Raw genomic sequence first — 26,951 nt, 5'->3', positions numbered from 1 at the left:
TTTGGATCAAACCCCAAGATTTAGTGAGTTTTACAAATACAAAAGAGATGACAAGGAGGGATCTGATTGCACTAGCCAGGCTGGAAGATACAGTTCCCTATGGTGGGCAAAACAGTAGAGGAAAAAAAAGAAAGAGAATATTTCTTAGTAGTGACTTGAGTAAGGAAGAGCACCTCAAATGATAATATACCAAGACTTCCACAAGCATTATCACAAAAAGAAGGAAAAAGTTAGGAGAATCTATCTGGAATGCGTAAGGAATGAATGATCACTGAATGGCATAGGTAACAGAGCATGTTCATCCAAGTGTTCAAGAAATATGAAGATAAAGTGGATTATAAAACATGAAGACTCAAAATAGAAATAAGACACACATATCTGGTGGTAAGTGAAGAGGAACTAAGCATGCCCTGGACTCAACTGGGATGGCTGAGTTTGTGTAATTTTTATATCTTTGGATGTAGCAAGAAGTGTGACCCTGGAGAGGGAAGAAGAAAACTAACACAGCAGCAACCCAAAACCTGCATCCTGTTTACTCATTACATCATGGAAAGTATCAGTTCTTTTTGCCCCACAAGTTACAGTAAGAACTGGAAGTGGCAGGATATGGTAAAAGACAAAGGAAGTTTAATAGTTTTTACTGGAGGTAAGAGAGAAATGGAACAAGTGCAATGGGCAACGAACAGGGCAGGAACAAGGGCAACAAAGCTGGTGAAGGGTCTGGAGAACAAGTCTTATGAGGAGCGGCTGAGGGAACTGGAGTTGTGTAGTCTGGAGAAAAGGAGGCTCAGGGGAGACCTTATCGCTGTCTACAAGTACTTGAAAGGAGGTTGTAGCGAGGTGGGTGTCTATCTCTTCTCCCAGGTAACAAGTGATAGGACAAGAGGAAATGGCCTCAAGTTGCACCAGGGCAGGTTTAGATTGGATATCAGGAAAAATTTCTTCACTGAAAGAGTTATCAAGCAGTGGAACAGGCTGCCCAGGGAAGTGGTAGAGTCAGCATCCCTGGATGTATTTAAAAGACGTGTAGATGTGGTGCTTAGGGACATGGTTTAGTGGTGGACTTGGCAGCGTTAGGTTAATGGTTGGACTCGATGATCTTAAAGGTCCTTTCCAACCAAGACAATTCTGTGATTCTGTGATTCTAAGTGACTATGGAGGATAACAGTTGTCTTGGATAAACAGAGGCCTTTTAGGTCAAGAGCTAAAATATTGTCTTTCTATACAGAGTTTTCAGCCACTTGTAATCAAATCTAACAGTGTTCTGAGTATTGCTGGAATATTTCTATCTTTAAAAGAGCACTCTACCAAATTTCTGTACTCATTTAGAATTCCTTTTTTAACATATTCTCTCATTTATCAGTGTTATCTGTTGTTCTCTCTGAACCACCCAGAGACACAACTGTCATTTATTTTTTTTTTCCTTTCCAGGCAACTCCGTAGTTATATCGCAGCATTGGGTTATTCAATACAAACATTACCTATTGATCTGAAAAGAATAAAGATGCAATTCATTCTACTGCTTGTGCTCCCTGAGAGACTTACTTTACAGATCAAGTAAGTGCATGCCATAGTCAAACTATGAAGTAAGTGGACATCTTGTAAATGGGAAATTGCAAGGTTTTTCATTTAATTTTCCTTTGACATTTCAAAGGAAATTGGGCAGATCTCCTCAAATTAATGTAAGGGCAGAGAGACCTTTACAAAGAATATTGTTAGGCCTCTGAATGATAAATGTTACTTTTCATACTCAGTGAACAGGGAATTTTTATGTCTGAAAAAGAGAAAAAAAGAAAGGAGTAATTAGACTCTTTAGTGGTGAAATACAGGTATATGAATAGTTTGAGAGAACTGTATATCCACAAGGTCACTTCAACATTCCTATTAATTTAGACCTGAGATTGTTTCCATTATGCACAACTAATGCTGCCTTTCCAGAGACTCCTGAGTTGTAAATAAAGTGACAGACTTTTATGTCAGTAATTGGGTGGTATTGAGTTATTGAGAAGTGGGCTGAAGGGGCATGATAACGTTAATGAAAGCTCCTGCACAATGCATGTACTTGAAAGGAGTACAAAGGTATAACTTGTCTAGGATGGCCTATTTTGGTAGTCAGTAAGAAGATTAATATGATGGTGTCAAACAGAGATAATTGATACCAATTTTATATACTTGAGTTTCTATCAAGGAAGTGCACTGAAATCCATCATTCCATTTGCAGTGACAAGTTAGTGTAATAGCAGTAGAATTTTTAGGTTTAATTCTTTCATAACTTGTGATAAGCTGTTATTCTGAATTATCAAGATTATGAACTGGCAGATTTCAAGCTCACACTTGGGGCCCAGTAACGTTTTCCATATGAAAAAGGTATTAAAAAAGATGAGAAAATATTTTCTAAGAACCGAGCTGCCAGGAAACACTGGAACTCTGTAAAAAGCTTTTCAGATATAAGGCTACCACACTTCTCTTTTCTTTCTGATAGGTCCCACACAGAAAGTCGGTTCAGGTAGTGATCCCAACACCATTTTGTATTTTTATGCACCCTCTGCAGCAGTATCAAGCCTTTCATCAGTACCTGCCATACACCCAGAAATCGTCACTGTCCCTAACATGCCCTAAAGACCCGAAGAGTACCGAGAGCATTCATCAAGCAAGCACTGTGTGACTTGCTGTATAAACAATCAGCATAACAGCTTGGAGTTATCAGTTAACATTGAATGAGTAACACAACTGTTCTTCATGTGCACAGGTAATCCATCTCTTCCAAGCAACACCATCTTCTTGTGAAAGATGGAGGTCTGTCAGGGAACTCCAGAAAGGCTTGTGTGCAGACGACAGTCGTAACAACTGGAAAAGGCGCTACCTTGACCACATGCAGAATCATGTGACATCACACAATGCTTCCTATAGTCTGTCCTGACTCCTATGCACATATAACCTCTTATCCTGAAGGCTACTGATGTTGAACTGTTACTGCTTGCTAAGGACTGTCCTGAGCCTATCTGACAAATATAAACACAGCCAAATCTTCGGTAGCTGTTCTATGAGGCAATAAAGTTCTAACATATTTTCTTCTTCATTCAGAGATGTTTCAATAGAACATTTTATTCCCATTCAGGATGAGGGGAAGCCCTGCATTATCATTTTATTTACAGGGATTTTTATATTTAAAAAATAAACAAACTTTAAACAAAAATATCAAAGACCCTGCCCTCCTGCAGACTGATGTTTAAATAAATTCTTTGGCATTCGTTTCCTCCTTCAGGATTTTTGTTTTATTTTCTGTTGTGCTGCACAAAAGAATGATACATAAATACGTCACCAATCTCCATATGGTTTCAATATTACATTGACTGGAAATTTATTGAAAGCTTTTACAAAAACTCTCTCTAAATTAGAGCATACACATGCCACTGGACTAAATTTCATGTTTTGTTTACTTATAAATGAAACTGAGGATGCTACATGGCAATTTCAACTTTGCAATGATTTGTGTCAGTAGCTTTGCCTTAATTTTTCAATTTTGACAATGCATTTAGAGGACCCATGTGGTGGGAGTGCATTTTTACTTATGCTGTGATGTTCTGACGTGCAAAAGCATGTAGGTTTTTTTCAAGTAGATGAGAAACAGCCCTAACATTTCCATATTATTTTTATGTAAAGATCATAGACCTTAACTTGTGTTTGGTTAGGATAAAGGCCTCTTACTTTCTTGGCATTGATGATGTTTAATCATTGGCAGTTTAAAGAAGAGATATTTAACACTACTTATCTCCTATACTTAGGGTGAATATGGGGGTTTTAAACTATCACTCATCCAGGCTGCAGAAGGCAATGCAGCCTTTCATAACACAATGAAAATTCCTCAAGATGCTTTACAGAAGCCCAGTCCAACATGGTAAGTTTTTCTCTTTCTTCATCTCTGTGTTTTCCACAACTGATTAGAAAATGGAAGACCAAGACCACAGATCCATCCCCTCTCAGTAAGCCTGCACTACCCTGTACGTTCCTCCCTAACACCTGATACATTAAGAACACTATGCAATTTGTCATTTAACACGATTTTCAGAAGAAAGTTTGGGATGCTCTTAAGTGACTTTTGGTAACAATTTCTTATTTATCCCAGAAAAATGTGTGTGTGGGTGGCGGTACAGAGTTGGTAAAAAGATTCGCTGAATAAAATGTTCGGTTAGAAAATGAAAATATTTTAATTCAGAAGGGTGGCTGCTGTTTATCACTGGAGTTATATATTTGCTGTGTTTTATCTCTGTTCCCTATGGGCTCATCTCTCTGTCTTGAACTCAAACATATTTTTTATGAAAAATTCTGGTTTTCTAAGCAAGTCCCAATGCGTGGTGATCATGGTAAGAGGTAGAAAAGAGTAGAGACATTTCTAATTGCCTGTTTTGTACAGGTAATATCTGCATATTATTTATTTAATATTAATACTATATATTATTACTGTAATTAATATAAAGTCTAATTTATGTGTAAAATTAGATGATGAATCATGTAATATACATCATAATGTAACATAAATATACATTCTTATTTTTATACATAAAATATAAACATCGTAATATGTAAAATGTGCAATGATATATTATTTTTATATTAATATAATTAATATGCATATTATGTATTTATGCAACTGCACCTGCAATTTGGCCTTCCTCTGAGAGAACTGGAGGCCATTAGTCTTGTATAAACTGGAATATAATTTTCTAAAACCTCATGAAAGGGAAGAGAGGTTTCTTTTGTCTAATGACTATTAGCTATCTAAAAAAGCAAATACGCAAAAAATTTCTTCAACCACTTTAAGTATTTGATATGATAAGTTAGAAAAACCACAAGCATTTAAAAAACATCTAGTTATCAAAAACCTCCAAAGACAGACATACTGCTTGTTGATGTTTACATGGTTTAAGAGTTATTTGCAATGCATGAACATGGTTCTGTTGTGCAAAAACCAGACCATGACCAGGCTGCTGCAGTTCTCCAAGGACAGTGCATTTGTTGGACTGATTTTACATGGGAGCCCATAAAACTTCCACACAGGAGCAGGCCATCGATAACTTCACTTTCCAGTGTTCCTTACCGCTGTGCACAGAAGGTGACCTGGGAGCAGGGACCAGCACTTTGGGCTCCAGCACCATCCTCACCAGGAGCCACCCCTGGAAACCTGCAAAGCCACGCTCTGGCTTGGGCCGCTGGGCATTGCACTTCTCAGAGGATCTTCTTTTGAAAATCCATTTTGCATGGCAATTCCACAGATGCTAAACCAGCGCCGCTGCAGCAGGACTGTGTTTAGCCAAACCTACTGCCTCAGAGGGCTGAATGCGTGACTGCAGGAGCGCTGCTGCCTGAACCAGATGGCCACTGATAAACGGCAGGGCTGGGACATGGAAGTCCTAATTTAGATCAGCATATGCTGATCTGAAAATCATCAACCATCTTGCTCCAGGTTTTAATTGTTATTATGCCAGATGTAAATCCTATGAGAATTACATCAGTTATAATGAAGTGTAAGCAGCTCTAGATGTTTTTTTTCTGGTTATACATATGCTAAGGCTGAAAATCAAAACTAGGGAATCTTAGAATATGTTAGCGTATTCATTATCACTTGAAAGCTAGTTAAAAATAAGCCCCAACTAGGTAGCTATATTTCTAGTCATAGACACAAGTTGTCATGAAATAAACGTAAAAATGGCAAAAAGCCAGCACATGAAATAATAGGGAAATAATTTATCATTCTGTAATACAAACTGAAGTATGATTAGATTTAGTTAGATAAAGAACAAGGAACAAAAGAGTTTAATTTTGTTTTGTTTGTAACTATATCTGTCCCTTTCTTGTCCAGAGATACAGGTTGTGTTTGCGCTTCAGGCTGTTTCGCATTTTTCTGTAGCAAGCCTGCTTAGCTACACTCTCTTTTCTTTGCCACCATATATTTGAGCTTTTTTTTTTCCTCTTCTATCATCTATTATAGAAAAACAAGAAAGCATGAAGATACTTTACGTACACTGGGAGTGGAATATTTACATTTACTGAGACAAGAATGCATGATAAAGACATGAAGCTGAAAAGCTGTAGGAGGTTCAAAGCTCAAACATCTGATCTATTAATTTCAACTAAATGTTGACAAGCCCTGGATTGCCTCACAGTCTTGCTGCTTAGGTCAAGAGGAACAGGCAGTGGTGAATCGATGTTGAATAGACTCCTACAGGATCCAATACAACTACTTTCCTTATTTGGGGAATTGTAAAGCAAAACAGTATTTCCCACATCATGTTATCTGGAATATGCATCAGCTAGATGGCATTGACAGGAGAGATACAATCCCCGAGCATCTTCACTAAACCTGATCCTTTCTTATTTACCACTAAATTCTGAAAAAGTACATTTCAAGTCTTTCACAGACACTAAATATTTAAGTTCCCAAAATTAGAGACTAAAGCCCCACTTGGCAAAGACTATGTTCATACTAAACTTCAGACTTCGGAAGGCCCCTACCTAATGGATCCCAGCTCCTATCAGGCTTTCTTTTCAGACCTCTTTGTTATAAGTCAAACCTGCCCACTTTCAAACTTCTGTACGGCTGAGATTTAGGTCCGAGCTTTTAGCCATACTGCTCAGAAGTGGCAAAGTTTGGACAATCCCCAAAATTTGGGATATTCTAATTTGGGATATTCCTAACATTCTGTGATTCTGTGATTCTGTGATTCTGTGATATTCTTTCCTAGTTCCTTAGAATGTGACCACAAATATAAATTAGAGGTTGACAGTTCTCCATCTTTGAAATTAGCAAGGTTTCAAAGTACAGCCATTTACTTAAAATAAAACAAAACTAAGCTAAAACCCAAAACCTTACCTTTTTGCAGCTTGATGTGATGTTCACTGTCACTGGTATCCTCCTGCCAGATGGTCCTACTTGCCCTATGCTTTGAAAACACGTGTGTGTGTTTAAATGACTAAAAGCTTTGCTAAAATAATTGAGGAATGATTTAACACTGATGTCAGCTGCCCTAATTAATGTAAAAGCCAGCTAGAGTCCTCAGAGGGGTGGTCTTCTTTGCATTACATTTACGTTCATGTTAGAGACAGAATCAAATCAGAAATTTTAGTGTAATCAGGCTAAATACATGGCATTTAGAACAGGGTGAGGAAAAGATATTATGTGCTCTGGCATTATCTATGGCATATAAATGAGAGCAGTTAAAGACAGCAATGGATCAATTCTGATCCAATTCCTTGCAAGTGAAGCTCCACATCAGCATAGCCCCATGGTTTTAGTGAGGCTCTGTGAAGATGCGTCAGTCTATGTAACTTAGATTTTAAAATAAAAGATGGAAATGACTAAAGGTGAATCCTGTCTGGCTGTGAAATACCATTTGAATTTGAAAAGAAGGAAAACAGTTAAGTTCTCCATGGGGGTGAACATCAGTAAAGCTTTCAGACTCTTGACAGCTACAGGGATCTTCAAATGTTTAAGGAAGTAGAAAGTACTTACAGAAACCCTGAATAATCAGGAAAGCAACTTTAATGAGTCTAACCTCAGGCAACACAAGGGGGTTTCTTCCCCCTACAGAGTGAGTATTCTGTTTTAGGAGGACAACTGTAATTGTTAAGATAATTCTTTGAGATGATTTTTTACCATCTTTTTTTCCTTCAGTTATAATTAGATGTGAGTTAAGATGGAAAATAGTCATAAATTGCCCCCAAATTTTGCTCCTGCCTTCGGTATTCAAAGCCAGCAGGGAAGCTGGATGTACCAATTAGAAAGATTTGTAAAAAAATATGCTGAAATATCACAACTGCTTCAGGTAAATGGAAGGATGCCAAGGTAGATGACTCCAATGATATGTAACAGTGAGATAAACATGAATCTCCATAAAGTGGACTATACTCTGCTACAAAAGCTGGTTTTGTAATGGCTAAGCATTTTTTTTTCCCTGGAGGTCAGCGTATTTAAAAAAGCTAAAAGAGAGAGTGTATTTTCAGAAAAGAAAGTGGTCATTGTCTTCATGTTTTAATCAGAATACAAGAAATGTGTGAAATGTTCGGTGATAAAACTGCCGACAGTAACTGTAATGCTACTACTGTGTTATGATAATGCAAGCAAAAGTGGCAAGTGAGATAGTGTAAGTTTCTTGTATTGTTAAGTAAGGTGAAGTGAATGATCTCTTTTACTGCTGAAAGATCTGAGGACTCTATCTACCCCATGTAACACCAGGCAGATAACTTTGCCAGGAGCAGCCAAAAAACAGTCGGAATAGCCTAGCCAAGCAGCTGGCACAGCAAGATGCTAGGAAAGTACAATGACTATCATTAAAGAAAAAGCTCCTGGCTTGATTGGATATGTTGCTCTTGCAAATCTACCATTTCCATATTTCAATATACAACACACTTCTATGAGGTAATAAACCAGAGTACAATTCCCCTCTCCAACAAACTAGCGCCGACAGAAATCCTAATCCAAAACCAGACGATGTTTTTCTACTGATTTTAGTGGACTTTAGATCATACCCATAAAATCAATTCTAAATTCTCATCTAACCAGCAATAGGCTACAGCAAAGACATGACTGATTTTATTGCACACATAAATGTAAGCAGGAACTCTTCTCTCCCAGAATCCAACTTGTTTACCCAATCGGTGTTGAATACCAGGCTTTGCTCATGTTCTGTTTAATGTTACCCAGCCATAAAATCAAGACTGACACTTTTCTGAAAGAGAGGTGTTAGGTCTGGTATCTCAGCCAGCTCCAAATTTGGGTAATTACCTTCTGCCCCTGCAGTTTAAACAAGATACACCATTTGTCTTCATTACCTACCCTAAAATTGCTGTTCCAATTTGCTGTGCTTTACTGCAATAGCTGCTGCATTTCACTGCAGAAGTGGCTGCTTTTAAGTGGTAGGAGAGCTGATTTTAGAAAGATAGATAGTTTGTATAAAATATTTTGGGATCCTTTGAAGTGAGCAGTGCTCAGAATTATTTTTGATTTTTACAATCCTTATGAGTATACCAGGATAGTCACATTAAATATGCTATTTGGCAGGTTTTATTTTTAAAGATTACCATATGGTATATGTTCATCACCCAAGCTATCTCATATAACAATTCCATATGAGTGTTTGATGTTAATTTTATTTGTGGCTGTACTGAGATCATCATGCCAGGTTAATTAAAGCACTACAAAGAATTCTGCACAATGAACTGATGCTAAAACAGAAGGAAGTGTCAGTTTTCAGTGAATAAAATAGCAATGCTAGAAGGTAATTATCTCCTCTTGGTAGCAGAAAGAAATTAAGAATATTGCAGAGCTCTATAAAGAAAAAAAAAACACAAAAAGAGAACTTCACCAACAAAACTTGTCCAGGACTTATAACAAAGATTAGCTACTTGGGTAAATTTATTCCTAACTTGGCAGCACTGAATGTAATATTCACAACTTTGTCATATAACATGTCATAAAGAACAGCAGACATGAGTGAATAGGGATGGGAGCATATCTCAGTCTGGGTGTACCGTTCTTTAACTTATGAGCATTGCCACTGATAACTTGAAATGTAAAGTGCTTTCTCCTCTGTGGGTGTGACACAATCAATTCAAAAAATGCACTTAGAAGAAGAAACCTATCTTTACTTTAAACGTGTTTCTAACAGCATTCCTGAACAAAAGTCCTTTCCACAGTCCTAGATTTGGCTTTCATTGTAATTCAGTGGGTTTAATTAATCACTAGAGTGATTCAGTCTTATACCTGTGCAATTGCATACATTTGAATTCAGGCACATCCATGGTAGCTGTAGTCATGCAGTGGTGAATAAAATGTCATGCCAAAAGACCATCAGAACTAAAGGAGGACAGGAAACGTTTTTTTGTCCCCTCTTATTTTTCTTAAAGTAAAATATATTTTGTCCTGAATCAGGAAGAAATATAATATCTTAAAAAGTTAAGAACAAAAATATTCTGAAAAAGCAAAATCTTTTAAAAATCAAGAAAAAGCACTGATATTTCATTTTGACTATTTCAGCTGCTTTTAGTGATGATGAACCTGTATTTCACAGCAAGCAGTTCTGAATCAGTATATTGGCATTTTTCATCTAAAAGAAGGCTAACCTTCTACAGCTACCGACACCCGTGTGCATGTTTCCACCCAGAATGATGTGTTGCAGTTCTGTTGCATTTGTTACAAATGAGAAGTACAAAATTCTGGAAAACTGAACACCTCATCTCTAGGACAGCAGGGCTAGCTGAAAAGACAGGGTAATTAACCTGCACTATGGTATTTCATGCTGCTTATGGAAGAACCAACATTCCCTGCAGGAGAAGGTGGAACTTGGCGAATACTGTCTACTGCTATAGTATCCCTTATGCTGGAGACGCCAGTTCATGACCTTGAGAGTACCATGAGAGGGGAAATTTGGGGAGCAACTGGCCCTTATAGGATCCATTTCCTCTTCCCCTTCCATGAGCGATTTTGGTGATTTGGACCATAGAGTTCACATCATACAGTGAACTATATTATAAAGTATGTCGCTCCTATGCCATACTTCATAGGCTGTGTAATCCTCTGTCTTTTATAAGATGTCAAAAGTTTCAAGGCACAAGCAACAACAGTGCTGTCATGTCTGGACACCTCACACAGCAAGACGAGCCTGCCAACTGCCCTGATCATGCCTGAACACCTTGTCAGCATCCAGGGGATCAGGATAGGGCTGCAGATATCAGAGAAGCATGGATTAAGTGTTTCTGGATGGCAACTTGATGCTCCCTTGTCCTATAACATGCCAGAAAGGACAATATCCATAGTGAAAACATCTTCACCCTTAGGTTTTCAAAGAACAAAGTACACTACTGTATCTTGATTTGCAGGCAGCTCAAGAGATCCAGCTGAAAAGTGGTCAGTTTAACATGGCAGTGTGAAGCCACATATGCAGCAAAAAGAAGACGTTTTCTTTTTCTATAAAGACTAATTAGTTTCTGACATGCTGTGATAGACTGAAAAAAAAATTATTTTGAAGCATTCCCTTCCAAAATCCATTTCTCTTCATGTGGCTGGAAACGTTTCCTTATCAATCCAGTATGATCTTGCTAAAAGGATGTCTGGGACACAAGCACTTGCAGAAAACACAGATGAGGTTTAGAAGACCAAGAATTTAATCTTACATTTTTAAATGTAACAGAGATATTTTCTATTAATGAAAAAGAAAGGCAGCTGATGCTTTTCAAAGCTAAGCCTGACCTTTCCTGTAACACAAAACAATCACCTTTAATGTGTACAATGTACATTCTTGGCCATAAAAGATTAGTATTACTGTATTTAACTTCGTTTTCTCAAGAGGAAGGTCAGCATTTTCAATTTAATTTAACATTTTCCTTATTGTTAAATAAAGATCTAAATGCACAACCCACAACAGAGAAAACTGTGAATGATGTTTCCTGGGAAGTTTTCTTACCTTGCACTATGGTCTGCTCATCCGAATGCTTAGAGAAATCAATGTCAAGTCACCAGACTTCATTCCACTTTTTAATTTGTTATTTTAGATCCTTTCAAAATGGCATCTAGATATTCACCCTGTAACAGCACTCCCATGAAGAATTTGCCAACCAAAGAGAAAGAACAGCCTCTCTTGTAACACACAACTCTCAGCTGAATCAACAGTGTCAGTCACAGTCTGAGTGGAGATCTGGTTAGCAGTTTCTGCAGTGATTTAGACTTATATGTGCTGCAAGCTGCGGCTTACTGTGGAACTGTAGAGAGTGTCAGATGGCATGTTTATTTTGGGCCCATATTGGGCCACATCATTTTGTGTTCATTTGGCATCAGACTTGGCAGACATTGTTTGCAGAGGTCTACCACTTTGTTCTCACTGGCCTCTCTGGGCATTTTACGCGCTACTGGTCAAGGCTGGCGGTTTGAACGTGCAATATGCAATATGTAACATTTTGTGGCTAGGAGAGGGATCAGCAAATCAGCCACAAATACTCTGCCTAAACGTTAGCCTTTACATTACTGAGGTACTTTGCATCAAAACCAAGAAATACATCAACGCAATAAAAGCAAGCAATGCATCAACTAATTGCATCTATGGCATGAAATTTAACAAGAACAATGCCAGATTCTGCACCTAGGACAGAGTAATGCCAGGCACAAGTATAAATTGGGAGAGGAGTGTCTGGAGAGCAGCCCTGCAGAAAGGGATCTGGGGGTGCTGGTCGACAACAGGGTCGATACGAGCCAGCAGTGTGCCCTGGCAGCCGAGAGGGCAAACTGCATCCTGGGGTGCATGAAACACGGTATGACTAGCCGGTCATAAGAGGTGATTTTCTCACTATATTCAGTGTTGGTGTGGCCCCACCTTGAGTATACTGTGAACACTTCTGGGCCCCACAATTTAAGAAGGATGTTCAGGTACTCGCAAGCGTCCAGAAGAGGGCAACAAAGCTGGTGGAAGGGCTGGAAGGCGTGTCCTGTGGGGAGCAGCTGAGGACTCTGGGTTTGTCTAGTTTGGAGAAAAGGAGGCTGAGGGGTGACATAATTTCTCTCCACAGTTTCCTGAGGAGGGGAAGTGGAGAGGGAGGTGCTGAGCTCTTCTTCCTGGGATCCAGTGACAGAACACATGGGAATGGTTCAAAGCTGCACCAGGGGAAGTTCAGACTGGACATCAGGAAGCATTTATTTACCGAGAGGGTGTTCAAACCCTGGAACAGGCTTCCTAGAGAGGTGGTGGATGTCCCAAGCCTGTCAGTGTTTAAGAGGCATTTGGACAATGCCCTTAACAACATGCTTTAACTTTTGCTCAGCCCTGAAGCGGTCAGGCAGTTGGACTAGATGATCGTTGTAAGTCCCTTCCAACTCAAATCTATTCTATTCTATTCTATTCTATTCTATTCTATTCTATTCTATTCTATTCTATTCTATTCTATTCTACTCTATTCTGTGCAAAAGCAGACTAAAGAGACCGTTGTGAGACAACTAGGACCTTCAGCTCTCAGTTCTGTATTCACAACCAAAAACGACTGAGTAACTAGAGTTTCCCTGTGGGGAAGATACTGGGAAGTAACTTTGGGGTGTAAGCTGCCAGTCCTCCACCCATGCTCCCAGCAGTACATAAGGATGCAGTATGAGGCAGCAGGTTTGGTAGAAAAGCCGCTTTAGGAAGGTCTCACCTGCTGATCTTTGCTTGCTCACTCCTGCCTACCGTGGATCAGGATGAAGTGTGGCATGCGCTGAGGGCTGGATGGAGGCAGGCAAGCTTGCTGTCGTGACTCCAGTGCCAAAACCAAGCACCTTACTCAGCTACCTCTCATATGCCATTAGTGCATTTTGAAATCAGAATATCTTGTTCAACTCTTGGACTAGATGATCTCCAGAGGTCCCTTCCAACCCTTAACCATTCTGTGATTCTGTGTGACACTTCTAATAGTTATTACATGTGTATTGTGGTGTTTGGTATGGAGTACTTCACATGCCCTATTGCCATAAGTTCTATGAGACTTTGAACAGCCACACACACATCCCTGACTGTAGGCTGTCCCAAAAAATGACAGAACAAAATGTAATACAAATATTTGAACACATATGTTATTCTTCATATTCCTACTTGCTTTCTTTCAAGTGGCAGGTATCCAGTCACTATTTTGTTCATAGCTTCTCAGACACTAAAGGAGAACAAGGATCAAAAGACAGTATGAATCATACTTTTTTTCTAACATCCAAAGAGTTCTAAGCTGTTAAAAAACGCCTATTATCTTTTGTTTCATGGTTGTTTGTTTATTCCATTACCAAGCTCACTGCATTGAACTATGTATAATAACTGAGGGCTGTATAAGTATTATAAGCTTGCTTGGTCAGAAAAACAGGCATGAATGAACACAGTGACAGAACTTGCTGAATATGTCTTGTATATCTTGGGAATTGGCTGTCACTCATGTCTGCGACTTAACTAGGACAATGATTTTTAATTGAGACTCTGTCTACAATCTTGCGCAAAAAAAGTCCTTTCCTTGAGAAAATCAGTGCCAATGTCACTGCTCTTCACTGATAAATCCTCATTACTACAACCTCAGTCTAACAACAGACTTCTCTCATCTCAGCAGTTTAGTTTTTCTCCAACTCCATGCTGCTTAAATACATTTTGCAGTGGACATATATGCGATTTTTATTAGTGCAGGTGACAACATCAATAGCTAATGTTTCATACTGTGGGCTCAAGAATATGTCTTTGTAGCACCTGTACATAAAACCAACAGAAGCTACCACTAACTTATGTGATAACTGCTTATTTTAGAATTAAGTTACAAAACATGAGGACAAATTCCAGCTATAAACCAATGGCAGAAAATCACCCTCAGTGTTGACAAAATGGAAAACAATGTCTCATTTCCTTAAAAAAAGCTTTAATTCAAACTCAACTGGTGGGTATTGAAGCAGGAAATTCTCATCTTACAAACCAGCTATTGTTTTGATCATAAGGTTTTGCAATCTCCTTACCTTTTTCTAACATCTTTTCTTAACATCTCACATCAGCAGAAGTTCCGAGTTTTCTGTTAGCATCAGTGAGGATGCCAAGCCTTTTTGTTAGATTACAGCTAGGCTTTGTTTAGTTGGAAAAACCAAGTTCAAATAAGCTAATTTGGATAACATTCATCAACTAGTTTCAGGCACAAAACACTCAGGAGGGCCTGGCATATTTCATTATTAAACATTGATACTTTTTACTTCAAAATAGTTAAGATTTTTTGGAGAGTTTAGCTAATTTTATCTTGAGAGTGAAAACAACCAAAAGTAAAGTAAAATAATATTTTAAAGAAATTGTATTGAATCAGAAAATGAAGCAAATAATGTGAACTCCAAATTAATGATTTTTTTCTGTCTTGATCCATTGTTGAAAATACCAGTTTCCAATATGTATACAAGTGTTTGTGTGAAACATCAAATTTTCCACGTATTTATGTATATATTTATTTACGAGTGGCTGTGCTGTTGCCAAGACTGCCTAAGAATATAAATGAAGCGACATTTGTAGGGAACCGTAATAATCTTTATTAGACCAACTGATACAGCTGGTAGGAAACAAACGCACGTGCAGGCTTACAAGCCCTGCTCCAGATCTGGAACAGACGCAGCAACCTCAGGCTAAATACTTGCTACAGACAACTGCTCTGAGTTTCACTTGATTATGTTAACCAGTGAGCCAATTTGAGAAAAAATGTGATGGGCATGAGAAGAGCAGAAGGGCAGGTTAGGAAAAAGGGAGATGATAGGGTTGTTACCCCCATGGGACAAGCAGAAATGGAGAGAGGGGGTAATTAGCAGCTTGAACTGAGAGATGCAAGTGCCACTTTTTACTTCAGTTAAATAATGAGGGAATTAAATATCTTTTAGTTTCGTGATAGATAAAAGAATGGAGGGCACTGCTAAAGGCATCAACTAGCCCAGAAAAGCCTGGCATGAAGCTGAGGAATAGGCTAATACATATTCTTTGGGAAGAAGTGTCTGGTAACCAGTCTCTGATTTCCTTTGCCAGGCACTATCTGCAGGCAGCACGCTGAACTGGACGGGATTTCATGATATGAGGACATCAGTGGGAGCACTGGTTTATACAGGCCTGTTCAGCAGGCTGGTTTGCTTTTGCCCTGGTCCAATTTATCAGCCTCATTTGTGGCATTTTCCCCTTTCTCCTCAAACAGTCCTACTGCCGCACCGTGGGTACAGTACGTGCGGTGATATATAAAGCAATGATAATTATAACGAAGAAACATTTAATTTCAAATTTCTTAGCACTTGGATAGATTTCACTTGTAAAGAGGTTATACTAAATAAAAAGAATGGCCTTGTATTTCACTGGAAGCACTCTGAGATATTTCAGCATTCAAATCTAGAGATGATTTTCATTCTCCTTTGAAGGGCATGGTGAACATGTTCAATAGATTCATTATTTACAATACTGCATCAAGCAGCAGATGTATTTGCTCCAGAAAATGTAGTCACCAGTAATTCACTCACTCCTCTTGGTTGTGTAAAAAACATTAGGTAGAGAACGAAATGAGGACAATGCTTTTCCACATAACACAGAAAGAAAGAACAGTTTAGACATAATTTTGAACCTCTACCCCAAGGAAACACCTCCTTCTTCCAGCAGACTAAGTTTAAATATTTAATACTAAACTATTACGAAGTTTAAATCTGATAAGGAAACGTGTTCTGTTACAGAAAATACCTTCTTTTAGGTCTGGGCACAGAAAGGGTAATGCTCACTTAATGGAGCATGTGCAGCAATGGAGAGGGCTGTGTCTGCATTGCATACGACTGAGCAGCCTGCATGAGGCTACAAGGATATGTCTGTTGAAGTGGAGATGAGGTAGAGACACAGAATGAAGAGTTGACTCAGTTCCGTGCTTTGTGAAAGACTTCATACGTGAGTTCACTTAGGACTCATTCATAAACATCACAGGAACACTCACATTTTAGACACCATTCTGCTAGTTTAAGGGTTAGTTCTAGACTGAGTGTCCCTACCCAACAACAAGCAAGAATTATTCACCTAAATAATGAGATTCAGTGATGCCAGCATGCTAGGAAAATAGCTTAAAAATATCCACAGCCATAGTCTGTACTTCATAAGGCTGATATAGCAAAGTACAGTAAAGGATGCTGTGAAGACTAGAGGAATATGAACAGCTAAAATAAATAGCAATCATCATCAAGCACAGTCTCAATGATTCTTATTGTTCCTCTTTGGCTTCCGCAGAGTAAAAGGTGTAGGAGTATCAGAGCAGGAGAATAAAGCATCAATCACATGACTTACAGTCATCTCCCTGTGAAATGGATATTGGACAACACACACATGTATGCACTGATACATATATGTGTATATACATATAGGGAAGACTCCTCCGTGGAATTCAGTTGTGTGGTGAATATGATCTCCAAAACACAACTTCATCCACAGATGGTCCCTCCAAACTGTCACCACAATAATACAAGTACAATGAAGATAAAATGCTTGATTCAGAAAAAAGCTTTTATCTGTAAACCTAAGCCCCTTCGCTGTTCTAGGCGTATTCTTATTTTGAAGCCTGGGAGAAGTGCTATTTTTAGCATGGACATTTTAGTCCTAAATCAGGATTTTAAAAAACAAAACAAAAAAACTTACATTGTCCTCGTTTTTTCAAAGCTTTCTTTAATGTAACTGTTTCACATCTGTGGCTTTTTCCCTTGAAAAGATGAGTTTTGCCTGGTAGTCACACACACATTTAAAAAATAGTAGGATAACAAAAAAGATGCATTTTTATCCCAAAGACTTCTGCTTATGCTATGTAGTAACTTTCATTTTCCTTAGCTTGTTTTTCTTATTCATCCCTTTACTTCACACACTCATCTGTAAAGTTCTGCCTCTTTCATTTTTATTTTCTAGGCTCAAATTTTCACCAGTAAAATAGAAAAGATTTGTTTTATGTCTTGATTTAATTTACCATTTCAGTAAATTTTTTCTGACAATGTTCATACTGTAGTTAGTGTGTGTACCAATGATAACAGTTGCATTGATTACTTTACTGACAAGTAATATAAAAAGGAAGGAAAATAACTGCAATGCTTTCTCAAGGTATGAGACATTTTTCTGTATTATAAATATACAGGGAAAAGCAGAATGAAATAAGCTGCAGCAATAAAGAGGAAAATTAATTCCAAGCTTTTACAGATGGCTGCAGCTGTATTACTTAGCATGCATGTCAACTGTAGGAGAATGTTTAAAAAAGGAGATTCAGCTCTACAGTGACAAATCGCAAAGCTTTCCAAACGGACCAAACTCAGCGGTGGAGTAAAACACGGAAGTCAGAGGAGTTACAAAACCAGTAAATTTACCACCTTATGCTTTGCATCTTTTAATAGTTGTCTTAAAACAAAATTGAAGGGGAGATACTTGCTCTCTACTATGTTGCTATTATAGACAGGTTATCAATAACATATTAAAAAGAATGCTAAAGCAAGATAAAGTGATTTCCTTTCATTTTTATGTTTATATTTTAGATATAAGAGTATCGCATGACATTTCAATACGAAGAAGCTCTCACACTGGAATTAATACACTTTGATATCTATATTCATTTCAACAGTTGTTTATTTCCATCTATAGGGAATACAGATTATGGCATTAGATTGAGCACAAGTTTAAAAATAGAAGCCCAATCTTTATTAAAACAGAAGTCACTGTTAGAGTGCTCCCCTCACCAAAAAGCCCACTGCTGAAAAGCCATGCTGTGCTCTGATGGGTAAAGACAGAACTAAATGAGACCTCAGGGCATTGCCATGCTGTAAGGAGAATACAGGTAGCCTAAAAAAGCATCTGTGAGCTGTAGTGACAACTTATCTCCAGTTTTATAATAGTTACAGTATTTGTCACAATATATTCTTTCGTACTTGATATGGCATAAAATATTTCTGATTTTCTTTACCAACAAAGCAGTTTACTCATGTTCTAATGGCATAATAAATGAACCCGTTTTCCTTATATGAGAAAATTGATTGTTATTATGTTTCACGTTGTTCTTTTACTTATTCAGATTAATATTTAAGTTTCTAAATGCAGAAGAATATTCAAAAATTACTGGCAAAATTCCAATGAAATTTTGAATGTTCTACTTTAGAAGAGAAGTAAGAAGACACAGAATAGCATTACTAGTATTTTCCTAAATTTATGGTGACATTTTTAGAAGCTTCTAGATGACTTAGGCTTTGAGGTTCGCTTTTCATAAGAAGGTTTTTGTAACTACAAAAAGACACTTTATTGAGCCTGTGTTTCAAGAGTTGCATCTGTACTTCAAGATAACGGTTCTCTGCAGAACTGAGAATCTCTGCGATGAGATTCTGTGATCACCAAGCCCAGGGTGCTACTGGATGATCTGGGTGAACCCCTGCCAGGTTACCATCAAAGCAAAATAGACTACAGGAGAGTTAGTGACCATGCAGGTCTCATCCTCAAATTACTGTCGTGAGGAAGCCATAGCATAACAGAATAAGGGGTGAACGGAGCTGGCATTTCATTTGCCACATATACCTCAAGCCTGCAGGAATTTTACTTTAGTTTGATTTTTCATCAGCCTCATTGGGGCAATTAATATATTTAAGTTAAACTTGTGGCACAGTTTTTGAGGATTGGAACCTAAAAGTGAAGTGATCAGAAGTGGGAATACCTACAGTGCAGAACTGGTGTTAGGGTGGTCTCCTCCCAAACACACTTGCTCTGGACGGTGCCTCCTGCTATAGGGGACACTGAGCCAGCTGGCCTCTCGTTCAAGACAGAAGAGTGTCCCCACAGCTACTGCCCAAGTGCAACTGCTTTGGTGCTTCTTGGATAGACAGTGGCCTTAACACCCACACACAGCTCTGTTGCTCTCACACTAGATCCAGCACTTCCATGTCGGTCTCAGTAGATGCTTGAGGGTCCCTTGGCAAGGAGAAAGCTAACCAGGCTGAGCACAGCTTCACATTGATAGGGCCAACTCTTTCTGGTATTTTACTACCAGGTGAGCAATGTTATCAGATGAGACTTTTTGCTCTGCTTTAGAACATTCCTAACATCCATCTTAACATTTTCCAACACTTCTGGAGTTCTGGCATCATGCATGTACAGGTGTGCACAGTCATACAAACATATGAATAAATATTTATTTATAAACACATATGCATAAATTACCAGTAATAAAAGGGCCATATCAATAAAATATGAAGATCTTTATGTGCATGTTATTTAACTCAACATATACTTTCAAAAATATGCTTAAGTGTCCCATATTTAAAATAAAACATGAGTTTCTCTTTTTACTCTTTCATGTTAAGTGTACAGAGGTCTACACATCCTGCTTAACACATTTTATCACTTAGAGCAGATAACTGAGCATTTCTGGATTATTTTGTAAGCATTTTAGTCAGCTGCTCAGGAATACCAATATAAATTTCTCAGACCTGTCAGTGCTCTCATCATAAGAGTTTTGCAGTAGGATTCTGCCACCATTGCTACTTAAATAAAGGGGAGTGGGGTAAAGAGCATTTAAACATTCTGGCAGAAGAATGGGCCTGGAGTCTGTAGCACCACATACAGCAGTTTCTGAAGCTAATTGACATCTGCCAGATTTGTCACAGGACAAGCGTTTTTCCTACCTGATCACGTTCCTAGCAGCACTGGAAATAAAGACAACTTCTCCGGAAGAACTTAAAAAACAGATTAAAGAGGTACAATTTACGTCCTTGGAGGCTGGACTAGTGACCTTCTGCTATCCCTACCAACCTGAAGCTTGCTGTGATCCCATGACTCTATTATTATTATGGAGTTCAACATATTATGCAACAACATACCCTCGCTTTCTAAGGTAGAGCTTACACAAATGCATCCTCATTGGTTTTAGTTGTTATAGCTTTTATTTTATTTGTTAGGGGAAACACTAATTCTTAACAAACTCATGGAAAACATGCAGCAAAAAGGGCTGAAGAAAAGCTCTTTTTGGGGCTTTTTTGAAGCCGGGAAAAGCCCTTTGCCTTTGCTGGGGGCTGTCTGTTGGTGGGCGGGCTGCTGAGATAGCCCGGGCAGAGCCAGCACACCCCGGTAAAATTAAACGACCGATTAACGTGCCAAGCGGTCATTGCCACAGAGACCAGCTTCAGGACAGGTAAGACTGCACTGGGGAAGGGATCCGCAGCAAAAAAAAAGGCTGACAAAAAGCTCTTTTGGGGGCTTATTTCAAGCCAGGAAAAGCCCTTTGCCTTTGCTGGGGGCTGTCTGTTGGTGGGCGGGCTGCTGAGATAGCCCGGGCGGAGCCAGCACCACCCACCGTTGACCAGGTGATAAGAAGCCTCCAGGAGGCTCACCCCAAAATTCCAATGGTCGCACCAGTCTATGAGTGACTGACTAGTCACTGCCCACAGGGAGAGCAAACAGTGATTGTGTGTGCTCCGGGGAGGGGGGCTACAGCCGTTTGCAGCTGGTTGGGCAGTTACAACTGAGCTGCTGTTTGCAGCTCATTGAGTAGGGCGCTGAGTCTCTGCCAGTGCACAAGGTGAGTTGGATCGCTCTAAGAGATCGGCCAGGGCAGGTGAGGAGAGAGGAAGAACAGCAGCCTGCAGGGACGTGTGAGCAGGGCATGTGGGTAGCAGCAAACAGTGGTTGGTTCCCTCCTGGCCAGAGAGAAGAACATGGTCACAACACAGCCAAGAGCCACAATGAGGAAGAATGTGTGAACTCAGACCGAGCTCCTGCACAAACATGCAGCTGTGCAGGCCTCTGGCTGCGGTGAGTGCCTGAGCCTGGCACTCGAACTAGAGGGAGTCAGAGACACCGCTTGTGTGCGGTGTGATCAAGTAAATGACCTGTTCAGGCAGGTGGTTGAACTGAGAGAGAAGGTATAAAGATTGAGAAGGATCAAAGTGTGAAAGCAAGATAGATTGGTGGAACCATGCTCTGAGGCAAAGGCAACAGGAAGAGACTCTACAAGAAATGGAAAGCCCCCTCCCCTCCTGTCACCAGGTCAAAGGCGGGGACATAGGGACAAGGGGGAATGGAGAGAGGTCCCTCCTCGGAGAGGCAAAAGAAAACCTTCTCAGCCCCCCTCACCTTCCCAGTTGCCATTGTACAATAGGTATGGGTCTTTGGGACTTGACGGCCAGGTGAATGAAGACGGAGATAAGGATCCATCCAGTGAGTCACCCACAGCTTGTCACTCATCCCTACATCTTATGACTTCTTCAACTAAGAAGAAAAGGAGGGTAATTGTAGTAGGCGACTCTCTTCTGAGGGGAACAGAGGGGCCCATTTGTTGACCTGACCCATCCTACAGGGAAGTCTGCTGCCTCCCTGGGGCTCAGGTCAGAGATGTTTAAAGGAAGCTCACAGCTCTGGTGCAGCCCTCTGATTATTACCCTTTTTCAGTTATCCAGGTTGGTAATGATGAGGTTGTAGAGAGAAGTCTAAATGCAATCAGAAAGGACTTCAAGGCACTGGGGCAACTAGTTGAAGGTTCGGGTGCACTGGTGGTGTTTTCATCAATACCTCAAGTGGTAGGGAAAAACACTGAAAGAGGGTAGAAAACACACCTGAAAAACACATGTCTCAGAGACTGGTGCCACCGTCGGAATTTTGGGTTCTTTGATCATGGGGAAGTTTATATGGTACCTGGTCCGCTGGCGACAGATGGAGTACATCTGTCTCAGAGGGGAAAAAGGATCCTTGCACAGGAGTTGGCAGGCCTCGTTGAAAGGGCTTTAAACTAGGCTCGAAGGGGGAAGGGGATAAAACCAGGCTCACTGGAGATGAGCCTAAGGACAGCCTTCAGAATACTGTCCTACTCGAGGTGGGTAATGGTGGTACATAGGGCAATAATAACCCAGGGCTCACTAATAAGCTAGTAACCAAGGAAGTGGCCAGGAATGGTCAGATAGCAAGAGTGAAAACTGGTGGCTTAACTCCCTCTCTGAAGTGCTTATATACCAATGCACGGAGTATGGGAAATAAACAGGAGGAGCTGGAGATCTGCCTTAGATTGCATGACTATGATATAGTTGCAATCACTGAAACATGGTGGGACAGCTCCCATGACTGGAATGTTGTCATGGATGGCTATGTACTATTTAGGAAAGACAGACCAACAAGGCGAGGCAGTAGTGTTGCTCTTTATGTGCGAGAGCAACTGAAATGTATTGAGTTCTGTATGGGGGGGGAGGTAGAACAGGTTGAAAGCTTATGGGTAAGAATTAAGGGACATGCAAAGGGGAGTGGAACTGTTGTGGGGGTCTACTATAGAGCACCAAACCAAGAAGAAGATGTTGATGAGGCCTTCTACAGACAACTGGAGGTAGTCTACCTCTAGAATACACTTCTTGGTACTCATGGGTGACTTTAATCACCCTGATATTTGTTGGGAAGCCCACACAGCTAGACATGTTCAGTCAAAAAGGCTCTTGCAGTGCATCGATGATGACTTCTCAATGCAGGTAGTGGAGGAACCAACGAGAAGAGGTGCACTGCTGGACCCTGTATTAACGAATAAAGAAGGACTAGTTGGGGACATTAAGGTTGGGAACAGCCTTGGCGACAGTGATCATGACATGGTGGAGTTTAGTATTTTACAAGGTAGAAGTAGGACAATAAGTAGGATTACAACCCTGGACTTCCACAGGGCCAGCTTTGTACTCTTCAAGGAGCTACTTGCAGGAATCCCATGGGCTAAGACTCTGGAGGGCAAAGGAGCCCAAGAAAGTTGGTCAATTTTTAAATACCCTTCCTCCAAGCCCAAGATAGGTGTGTTCCCTTGAGTAAAAAATCAGGTAGACGTGCTATGAGACCTGCATGGATGAGCAAGGAGCTTCTGAAGGAAATCTCACAGAAGAAAGAAATTTACAGTTCGTGGAAGATGGGTCTTGTCACTTGGGAGAACTATAGGGAAGTTGTCAGGACGTGTAGGAAGGCAACAAGAAAGGCCAAAGCCCTCTTAGAACTAAAACTGGCAAAGGAAGTAAAAGAGAACAAAAAGGGCTTCTTCAAATACATCAGCAGCAAAAGGAAGAACAGGGAAAGTGTGGGCCCTCTGCTGAATGAGGCGGCAGCCCTGATAACCAAGGATGCAGAGAAGGCAGAGTTGCTGAATACCTTCTTTGCTTCAGTCTTTAATCCTAAGACCAGCCCTTGTGATCTTCAGACCCTGGATGTAGAAGAGGAAGCCTGGAGGAGGGAAGACTCTCCACTAGTCAGTGAAGACTGGGTTAGAGATCAGTTACGGAAATTGAATACACACAAGTCCATGGGCCCTGATGAGATGCACCCAAGAGTGTTGAGAGAACTGGCTGATGTTGTTGCTCTACCACTCTCCATAATTTTCACAAGATCGTGGCAAACAGGAGAGGTGCCTGAGGACTGGAGGAAAGCCAATGTCACTCCAGTCTTCAAAAAAGGCAAGAAGGAAGATCCAGCAAACTACAGACCAGTCAGCCTCACCTCCATCCCTGGAAAAATGATGGAGCGGCTCATTCTGGAGGTCATCTCTAAGCACGTGGAAGAGAAGAAGGTTATCAGGAGTAGTCAGCATGGATTTACCAAGGGGAAATCATGCTTGACTAACCTGACAGCATTCTATGATGTCGTGACTGAATGGGTAGATGCAGGGAGACCAGTGGATGTAGTTTACCTTGACCTTAGCAAGGCGTTTGACACAGTTTCCCATGACATCCTCGTGAGCAAACTCAGGAAGTGTGAGGTAGAAGAACAGACAGTGAGATGGATTAAGAACTGGCTACACAATAGAGCCCAAAGAGTGGTAATCAATGGTGCCAAGTCCAGCTGGAGACCTGTAACTAGTGGAGTCCCCCAGGGATCAGTGCTGTGTCCAGTCTTGTTCAACATCTTCATCAACGACCTTGATGAAGGGACAGAGTGTCTTCTCAGCAAGTTTGCTGATGATACGAAACTGGGAGGTTTGGCTGATACACCTGAAGGCTGTGCAGCCATTCAGCACGATTTGGACAGACTGGAGAGCTGGGCAAAGAGGAATCTAATGAGGTTCAACAAGAATAAGTGCAGAGTCCTGCACCTGGGAAGGAGTAATAAAATGCACCAGTACAGGTTAGGAGGCGATCTGCTAGAGAGCAGCTCCATGGAGAACGACCTTGGAGTCCTGGTGGACAAGAAGTTATCCATGGGACAGCAATGTGCCCTTGTGGCCAAGAAGGCCAATGGTATCCTGGGGTGCATTAAGAAGAGTGTGTCCAGCAGATCGAGGAAGGTCCTCCTCCCCCTCTACTCTACCCTACCCTGGTGAGACCTCACCTGGAGTATTGTGTTTGGTTCTGGGCTCCCCAGTTCAAGAGGGACAGAGATCTACTGGAGAGAGTCCAACGAAGGGCTACAAGGATGATTAAGGGACTGGAACACCTGCCTTATGAAGAAAGGTTGAGAGACCTGGGGCTTTTTAGTCTGGAGAAGAGAAGACTGAGAGGGGATCTGATTAATGTGTATAAATATATGAGGGCTGGGTGTCAAGAGGAAAGGCGCAACCTCTTTTCACTTGTGCCCTGCGATAGGACAAGGGGCAATGGATGCAAGCTAGAGCACAGGAAGCTCAACCTCAACATGAGGAAGAACTTTACTGTAAGGGTTACAGAGCACTGGAACAAGCTCCCCAGAGAGGTTGTGGAGTCTCCTTCTGTGGAGACTTTCAAGACCCACCTGGATGTGTTCCTGTGTAACCTGCCCTAGATTGGTCCTGCTCTGGCAGGGGGGTTGGACTCAATGATCTCCAGAGGTCCCTTCCAACCCCTAACATTCTATGATTCTATGATAGTCATGCTGACCTTCCTAGCTGTGCTGTGGCAGGGAATCAGCAAAGAGAGGAGATAAGAATGAATAAAGCAGGGAGGTTTGCTACTACTGTTTATTGTTTCCTCCTCTTCACCAGGACTACGCAGTTCAAAACACTGGGCTGTCAATGCAGGACATGTGTTGATTTTAATAATTAAGCACTGTTGGGTTGCTGACACTATTAGTCAAGGGTCAGTGGACATTTTCATTACAATTTCCATTTTCCAAGACTTCATAACTGTAATTTTGATTCACGCTGGGCTGAGACTTAGTGTGTAGGTTATCAACTTCCTGGCATTTTTGCCTCACCAAAATAATCTGGTTTTAAAGTTTTCAAACCACAGCAACGTAAGATTGTTTCAGCCTGCTTCTCTTAGGACTCTGAGCTGGGAGGACTGAAGAGAGTAGGGGGTTTGAAGCCTCATTTCTTCTCACTGTGTAAGAGAGAACACTGAAGCCTTGGGTCTGGGGACAGAGTAGCAGAGAACAGTATAAATCAGTGGAGGAGTGTGGGAGCTGTGGAGGCAGGGTTTTTTTTAAGTCTTGTAAGAGGTGTTTGAGACGTGGGTAACTTTTCTTTGAATGTAGTACCGCTCCCGAAGTGACACAAGTGTCGGAAGGAGAAATACCCTCCACAGTTCATCCAGTAAATCAGAACATCTGATTGGTGAGTTGATATATGGCATGAAGAAGTTGGAAAACCTTCATTGCTGCCCCCTTATTCCCTTTCCTCCTCTCCTGCCACACAGGGAAAGATGCTATTTACTGAGCTCTGTTTCACTGTCAGCTAATGGATGTGCTACAAGCATCTATGTTGTAAGAAAGTATATGTTAAAAGTTTGTCAGCTAGACCTCCCTTCACAAAGGCTGAGGGAATTGGGGTTGTTTAGTCTGGAGAAAAGGAGGCTCAGGGGAGACCTTATCCCTCTCTACAGCTACCTGAAAAGAGGTTGTAATGAGGCAGATGTTGGTCTCTTCTCCCAGGTAACAAATGATAGGACGAGAGGAAATGACCTCAAGCTGCACCAGGGGAGGTTTAGATTGGATATCAGGAAAAATGTCTTCTCCGAAAGGATTATCAAGCGCTGGAACAGGCTGCCCAGGGAAGTGGTGGAGTTTCCATCCCTGGAGGTACGTAAAAGACGAGCAGATGTGGTGCTTAGGGACATCGTTTAGTGGTGGACTTGGCAGTGCTAGGTTGATGGTTGGACTTGATGATCTTAAAAGTCCTTTCCAACCAAAATGATTCTATGATCCTATGATTCTATAATAATGCCAAATTTAACAGAATTTTTCTTCAGGAAGAATGCTAAATATATTTGTCTTCAGTAGTGACAGAAAATGTATGCAGTCCTTGCCACTATATATAGTTGTCCTTGCAACATATATCAATTGTATTGTGGAGACCCAGATAAACTTGTCTATTTGGACTACAGCTGCTTGTTTTGCTTTGTGATTTTTAGAAAACCTGCAGTAGCTTGCTTTTTGTAGTGACCGTTTTTGCCTTTCTCATCCACCTTTGCATTGGGTGGACATAACATTTCTGGAACAGTAGAAAAGCCTCCCATGTAGGCTCAAGTCCTGAAGCTGGTAAATAAGATT

Source organism: Nyctibius grandis, chromosome 6, assembly GCF_013368605.1.
Source record: "Nyctibius grandis isolate bNycGra1 chromosome 6, bNycGra1.pri, whole genome shotgun sequence".
Lineage (NCBI taxonomy): Eukaryota > Metazoa > Chordata > Aves > Nyctibiiformes > Nyctibiidae > Nyctibius > Nyctibius grandis.
Note: the sequence above shows the minus strand (reverse complement) of the source record.